The sequence below is a fragment of the Mustela nigripes genome, chromosome 8 (genome assembly GCF_022355385.1).
Source record: "Mustela nigripes isolate SB6536 chromosome 8, MUSNIG.SB6536, whole genome shotgun sequence".
NCBI classification, from domain to species: Eukaryota; Metazoa; Chordata; class Mammalia; order Carnivora; family Mustelidae; genus Mustela; species Mustela nigripes.
The window spans coordinates 31,399,009-31,406,814 of NC_081564.1; positions in this window are offsets into that span (position 1 = coordinate 31,399,009).

The following is a 7,806-nucleotide window of genomic DNA, read 5'->3' on the forward strand; positions in this document are numbered from 1 at the left end:
ATGGTCTCAAGTTAGAGGACTGGACAGACATTTTTTCACTCAGAGTTCACCCTAAATTTACCTAGTAATTAGAGTGACTGTTTTGTTTGCTAACTGTCTTTATCCAAAGCTGCAATAGAATTTTCATGTGGTACCATAGAAGGTGGGTTTGAAGTCAAGTTCTCCTGGAAATAAAGTTAACATTTCAGAGAGATGGCTCCCAGGACCTTGAGAAAGAACGTTTCTGGTTTAGAACTGGCAAAAGGCCTATTTAACTTTTTTTTTCCTTTTTTTTTTTCTATTTAGCTTTTTTTTTTTTTTTTAAAGATTTTATTTATTTATTTGACAGAGAGAAATCACAAGTAGATGGAGAGGCAGGCAGAGAGAGAGAGGGAAGCAGGCTCTCCGCTGAGCAGAGAGCCCGATGCGGGACTCGATCCCAGGACTCTGAGATCATGACCCGAGCCGAAGGCAGCGGCTTAACCCACTGAGCCACCCAGGCGCCCCTCTATTTAGCTTTTTAAAAAATATTTACACACATCTCCAAAAGGACAAAGAATTTACAAGTTTTCTAGAGTAAATGATCTTTAAGAAAGGAAAGGAGAGACTCTTTTCCTTTTACACCACGGAAAAATCAATTTTTCCCTTTTTAGATTTGTATTTACTCTGCACTACCACAACCAAAGTCCAGGTGCAAAGAAGCAGGTGCTTGTTTTGTGAAGAAGAGAAACCTGCCCCAAATGTGATGGGGTGTGAGGGCAGGGGACCTCATCTGGCCTGCTACGGAATCCCAGCACTTAGCACAGCACTTGGCACTGACTGGGCATCTGGGACACGTTTGTGCCATAAGCCAGTGAAGTGGAAAGAGCTCATGGAACCAGTCAGAAGACATAGGTAGGCTATCATCTACTCACATGGACCTTTACTATCTATATGTCTTTAACCTTACAGTAATCTTCCAAAGTTGATACCACTGTGCCTGCTTTATAGATGAGCAAACTGAGGTTCCAGGCAGTAGAAAAGCTCTCTTGGTGTTCACACACTAAGGGATGGAGCTAAAAACCAGTACGGGCCATTGCCAGGCCTTACCTTGGCACCCTGAAAAGAGGAGCAGGCTCTGTCCTTTCTAGGGGCACTTAGGTAGAGAGCCCACAGAGCAATGCTATCTGTTTGATGGAGGGGCCGCCCAGCTGATGAGGCCCATGGTGGAACTGCTGAAGCAGGGGGCCGGGGGCAGGTTTTCCTCTGCGGGTTCATGGAGGGCTGAGCTGCTAACAGACCTCAGGGAGCCAAATAGGACTGGACAGTGGGGGTTTGCACGATTCCCACTCACACCTGTGCTACATAATTACAATTATGATCAGACCCATTGTGGAATACTTCCTTTGTGCTCAGCACTAGGAATCTAGGTGCTGTTATTTTGGTTTTTAAAAAGCGTCATCATTTACAATCAGCATTTTCTGCAAATGCATATGGACCGTGAGGCTTAAGGAATGGGGCCAGATGGTGAGTTAGAACACACTGTAGGGAAGACAGCTCCTGCAGGTTGTTCCAGGTCTGAGAGGGATGAACTTCTGAGTTTGCATCTCACTGTGTGAGAAAGTTAAAACCCTAACCAGGTGAAACGTTGGTACAGAGACCTGCTGTGTAGTGATGAAGCTGGTAACTGAGAAGAGGGAAGAAACAGGACCACCTTCCATCCGGGACAGCGCTGCACAGCTTCACAGCCACCTGCCCTGGCCCAGCCCTCAGGTCTCTGGGGGACACACAGCTGTGGGTTCTCAGGCGGCCACGCCCAGCTCAGGTGATATCCGGTCTGTGCAGCTCCCTTCTTCTGATTACATCACAGCCTACGCACACCTCCCTCTGAGACTCACCATCACGTATAATGATCCCGTGTGGTTTACTGCCTCTCTCACCGGGCCAAAACACCTTTTGAAATCAGATATTAAGTTATCCTTATTCTTGGTATTTCCAGAGTCAGAAACATAGTAGGTACACAATGAATCAATAATTGTTGAGCAACCAATGAAAGTCACATCCCTGCTTGAAGCCCTATCCTGATACCTCCGTTTTTGGTCAAGGACTACACTTTCCTTCCCTCTGTGAGCAGCAGCTACAGGACCTGGGAACCTCTGAGAGATGGAGACCCCGGGCCCCACCCTCAGCCCTGCCATACCATAGCCGGGGGCCAATGGGGACAGGCATTTGCAGTTTAGCAAGTTCTCCCAGGGATTCTGACGCCAACGGAGACCAACAGCCTCAGATCCTCCTTGCCCAATCTGCCAGCAGGATTGGGCAAAGTGCTTCCTTGTCATCACCAGACCTTCACTCATACTATTTCTTCCAGCCAGAATGTGCTCCTCCATGCTTGTCCTGGAAGCATCTTCCAGATGAAAAGAGAAATAGATGCAAAAATCCAGAAGCCTGAGGGGGTACCGCGCTCTTAGGAGGCTGCAAATTGCCTATAAAGCTGGATTGCAAGGTCCCTGGGGAAAGTGACAAGGGTTGAAGTTAGAAAGGTAGACAAGGAGCCTTATCACGAAGGCTGCATTTCTCTTATATTTCATTCCAAGATGCTGAGATTTTATTCTGAAGTTCTGACATATTTTAGAGTTTGAGATTGCTGAGGCAAAACAGTTCAAAATATAAACAAGATCTATGAAGTACACTTGGCTGGCTGTGGTGGGGGCGTGGTTTCAGTGAAATGGAGATGAAGACACTACATTGCGTCATCCCCCAAGAGCCTCGCCTGTCCCAAGTCTGCGTGCAGAGTTGCCCTGACGCTGGGGAGCCTGCCAACCAGGAGGCACCCACGAGTCTCTACCGTAGCAGTGTGTGTACTCATATCCCCCGGTGGGCATCTGGGGGAGAGGCAACCACATGATTTTCCTTTATCTACTTCCATGCCTGGAGCATAGGGGCTTAATACATTCATTCCACTGAGTGATTAGGAGCTCCAACTGCCCTTTGAGATGATAAGGGACCACAGTGTGAGAGGTAGAGCAGAGTCCCAACCCTGGCTGTGTGTTGGAGGAATCTGAGAAGCTCTGAAAAGGACCAACACCTGGAATCCATGGGCTTTTATTTCACTGGACTATCACGTGGTCAGTCTAGAAGCTTCTGCCCCAACAGAGTGCTTGGGCCAGCTCAGTGGGGATCAGACTTGAAAACCCTTAAAGACCTTATATGCAGTCGGGTTTAGTGGAGAAGGAAAGGAAGGACGGCCCACCCACCTTCCCTCTTGTCCCTCATCCCTGTCATTTATTGAAGAGCTGGCAGTCTGACTTGTGGGGGTCCCTCTCTCCACCCCCACTGCCCCACCCTCACCATCTATCACCTTAATTCTTTTTCCCCCAAATTTTATTATTTTCTTAAGTAGGCTCCATGCCCAACATGGGGCTCAAACCCACGACCCTGAGATCAAAAATCACCTGCTCTACCGACCGAGCCAGCGGAGCACCACTACTGCCTTCATTCTTGGCACTGTCAACATCAGTGTGTGTGATCCATGCAGACGTCCAGGCTTCCGATTCCTTGACCTTCTTAACTTTAGACACCTCCATCCCTGCTAGATTTCAGCCACCCACTCCCCATCCGGCCTGCTGCCTGGATCTTGCTTGTGTTTTGAATTCCACCTTAAACATCGCAAGCTCCAATACCTACCTGTGAGGGACTCTGCCTCCCTAACAGAACAAGGACGGGTTAGGGGGCACGTGTCTCACATCTGCAAGTGTTCAGTGGAGGCAGAACCCACCCCACCTGCTTCAGGGCTGGACCGAGATCTGAGGGTCTGAGGGTCTGAGAGTTGGCTCAGGAGCCTACCTGTGACCCAATGCTGGCCACGGAGCATGAGGGACCCCCCTGCTATGTTGTGAGAGAAGGTTCCTTGCTCCAAAGAGCAAGTCATTAGAAACCGTCACTTCCATTGCTTAACTCCTGGAACTTGTGGGACCCCATTGCTTCGAGCAGGAGGATGAAATCAGCCCCGAGAATGGAAATTGGTAGGAAAAAGGCAGTTGTGAACCCTTTCTCAGCCAGCCTAAAATGCCCTTTCCTAGGAACTCACAACCATGCCACAATAAATGTTCTATTGTTTCGTGTCATTTGAATTCACATTTTAGCCTGAAGCCCCCAACTGATACACCACCTTCTGAACACAGCCTCCAGTCCTTACCCACGCGACATTCCCTTCCCTCCCACACGGGACACTTCACTCCACATCCCCCCTGGGTTATACATATGGTCAACTTTAAACTTGAACCACCCGTGCCCTCCCCCAAAACCCTCCAAATCTCCCCCCTTGACTCTGCACCTGTCTGTGGGTCCTTAGAGGAGCCCAGGACCCAAGCTCTTTTACTTACCTGTACCCCTGCTCGTCCCAAACAAACTAGTTGGGTTGATTTTTCCTTGCTTGGGGTTTGCAGAAAACAGAGGAGCAATCCCTAATCGCCCTCCTCTTAAATAGGCAAAGATTTGTTATTTTTAATAAAATGTGATATGAGGGGCGCCTGGGTGGCCCAGTCGGTTAAGCATCCGCCTTCAGCTCAGGTCATGATCTTAGGGTCCTGGGATCCAAGCACTGTGTGGAGCTCCCTGGTTAGCGGGGAGTCTCCTTCTCTCTCTCCTTCTGCCCCTCCCCCACCTCACCCAGCTTGTGCGTGCTCGCTCTCTCTCTCTCTCAAATAAATAGAAACTTTTAAAAAATAAATAAATAAATGTGGAATGAAACAATGTTTTTGTTCCATAGGAATATTCGAGCAGAGATGGAGGCTAGCTTAGGAGGGTGCTGGGCAGACCCACTACGCCCTGAGGCAGTTCCTGGACACTTAGCAGGAGGAGCCCAGCGCTCTACGAAGCAGCCAGGACAGATGCCAGCAGGTGTGGCGGGTGTGATCATGGCCAGGTGACACATGAGTCTGATCCAGGGCCACCCAACAGCTCCTTGTTGTTGTTTTAGTTATATGAGTTCTGTAGAACTGGAAAGGTGCCAGTGAAAAGAGCCACTTGGCATGTGTTAGTGGGCTCAGCACCGGTTGTTTCCCCAGTAATCATCAGGCAAAGATGGGATGACAGATTCCGCTGTTGACTGACCTCCCACAGCAACGCAAACGGATTGCTTGCTCTCACGGCAGCCGTGGGAATGCAGGAGAGATTCCCAAGGAATGGGGGATTTACGGGCAAGCGTCACCCCTCACCTTTATCTCTGGTTGAAATGTCTCTTCCACCTTTTTTTTGGCTTGGAAGCCAAGGTCACTTGTGTGTTTACTGAAGCAACAAGGGAAAGGATAAAGGACACGTGCCATCCTAGAAGTTGATGGTGGTAAATGCCCACGGTGCATGTGTAAAGCCCTTGAAACTTATCCTCCAGCTGCTACACTCCCCTGTAAGTAGCAGAAAATTGTTCTTCCCACTTCTCCTCTCAGTCCTCAAGATTAACGTTTGCTCTTTCTGCTTTGTTAGTGCTTATTATAATCCACATGTTGTGACAGGCTCTTCTCCTTAGGGTCACCAGAAGCCATCACATTTTCCAATGCCCTTGCCATTGGTCAGCCCCCCATCCTAGACCTGCCTAGTGCACTTGAACTACTGAGCAGTGTCTCCTTGAAACTCTGTTACCTTGATTCCAGTGACATCTCATTGCTATGTCAAACCTTTCCGGTCTTTTTTGCAGATTCCTCTTCCCCCTCTGGGTTCTTCTATTCTTCTCACTCTACACTTTCTCCCTGAGTGTACTCACTGAGTTTCATGGTTTCTACTCACTCCCAAACCTGTATCTCGATCTCATTTCAATCCCAAGCCTCACGCCCATCTATCCAGTTACCCAGGAGATATTCCCTAGGTCCGTAGCTCAAACTCATCATAGCCCAAGCATCTTCCAACCGTAAGCAAATTCCTTTCCAGAATTCACTGTCAGGGTCATGGTATCACCCGGGTGCCCCAAGCTAGAATCATCCCTTACCCCCTACCTCCAACCAATCATCAGGTCCTTTAGAACTTACCTCTTACAGATTGTGTTGATCCATTCATTATTCTATATGCTTTAAGCGCCAATGTGATTTAATAATTGTAGTTGAAGGCATAGGTTTGCAGAGGAAGAAACCTAGGTGCCTGTTCTGGCGAATTGTATGACTTTTCCAAATGTCCATGTCGTGATCTATGAAATAGGGTTACTAGCAGTAGCTACACTGTAGGATTTGTGAGAATTAAATGAAACTATAGGGCAAGTCCTTTAGCACAGTGACTGCTGGGTGGTAACAAGTATCTGCTGTTCCAATTGCTGGTGTTGAACTACCACCTGCCACCTCGGACCCAGCCCAGCCCTTCACCACCTCTCTTCTGGAATATTCTATTAGCCCCCTGGCTGGTCTCACAGCTGCTCAGCCAGCCCCTCAGAATGGTGCCATCCCCAAGCCCAAACGTCACTCTCATCACTCTCCTGTCGGCAGTCTATGTTGCACCCCCTCCAAAGCTAAGTTTGATCTCCTCTCCCCCCGGGGCGCTCTGCACTCCCAGGCCCTCCCGTGACTGCCCCTGCACACCTCCGCCATCACTCTCAGCTCGCTGTTCCACGGTGACTCTTCTTGTTTGTGTTTCTGCCTCTCCCACTGGATGGATGCTTATTAAGCTGGAAGATTTCCGGCTCCACCTCTTACCTTTTCAATTGACATTTCCGGGGTGGGGGGGGGAGACCTAGAAATTGGCATTTTTTGATGAGCAGCCCAGGCAGATATAAGGCTCCCCGAAGTGTCGAAAGGAGTCCTCCACGTGACTGTGAGCTCTTCAAGGATGAGGACGCAGCCTTACTCATTTCTGTGTATCCAGGAACCCTCCCAGGACCTGGCAAACAGTAAGCACTGGATAATTGCTTGTTCATTGAGTCAGGGCGACTCAGAGGCAGTCATGAACCTGGGAGTGGCCTGGCCACAGGGCAGGGGGTGAGGGGGAGCTCCACCTGCAGGAAGTACTGGGGGAGCCACGCAGTCCAATGTTCCAGAAGTCCTCTGGGCCCCTTTCTGAGAGGTTTTTCAACTGTGAGTCCTACCTTCCATTTCATCGGTTTGGATTCTACATATTGAGATCTTGTGTCAAAATTTCATTTTTACAAGAGTCTAAGGCTAAAAATAAGTAAGTTTGAAAGCTCCTGTGGCAGAACAGTTTTTTAATGTGGAAAGAAAATCAGTCTCCCAGTAGCTAGGAAGTTTTGAAGAACTTTTGGAGCTGTTTCTCTCCCGTTTGCCATGGACATGGCTTCCTGATCCCAGGATAATAACAACAAAACCTAGGCTGTGATTTTTTTGTAAGTTTGTACCTTAATGCCAGTTAGTTAACATACAGAGTTATATTAGTTTCAGGAGTAGATACGGTGAGTGGTTTAGCAGTTCCATACATCACCCACTGCTCGTTAGGCTCGGATGTTTAATTGACACAAATACAGTGACAGTAAAGACTGGCTTTACAGAGATGTTACACTGCTATGTTGTCAGAGCAAGATGGCAGAGGGCCATGCCTCTAGATCTTCTAAGATCCTACGTATAGAATATTACTGGGATCCAAAGTCATGTTCTCTAACGAAATTGAGAACTATCCCGAACCTCAACACGTCAAGATATTCTAGCACATTCCTAACACAGAGTATATCTCCATGACCTTTAAATTTCTATGGTATATGCTTCTATTATATAATTAATTCCTCTTCTCAAACCCCACATACAGTTTCCAAAGTAAGTCCTCCGATTTATAGCTTAAATTGCGTTCCTTTTTCCTGCTCCTGGGCCCTTTATCCCACACAGCTTCCACAGTTTTTCACTAGAAACAGAAGATACC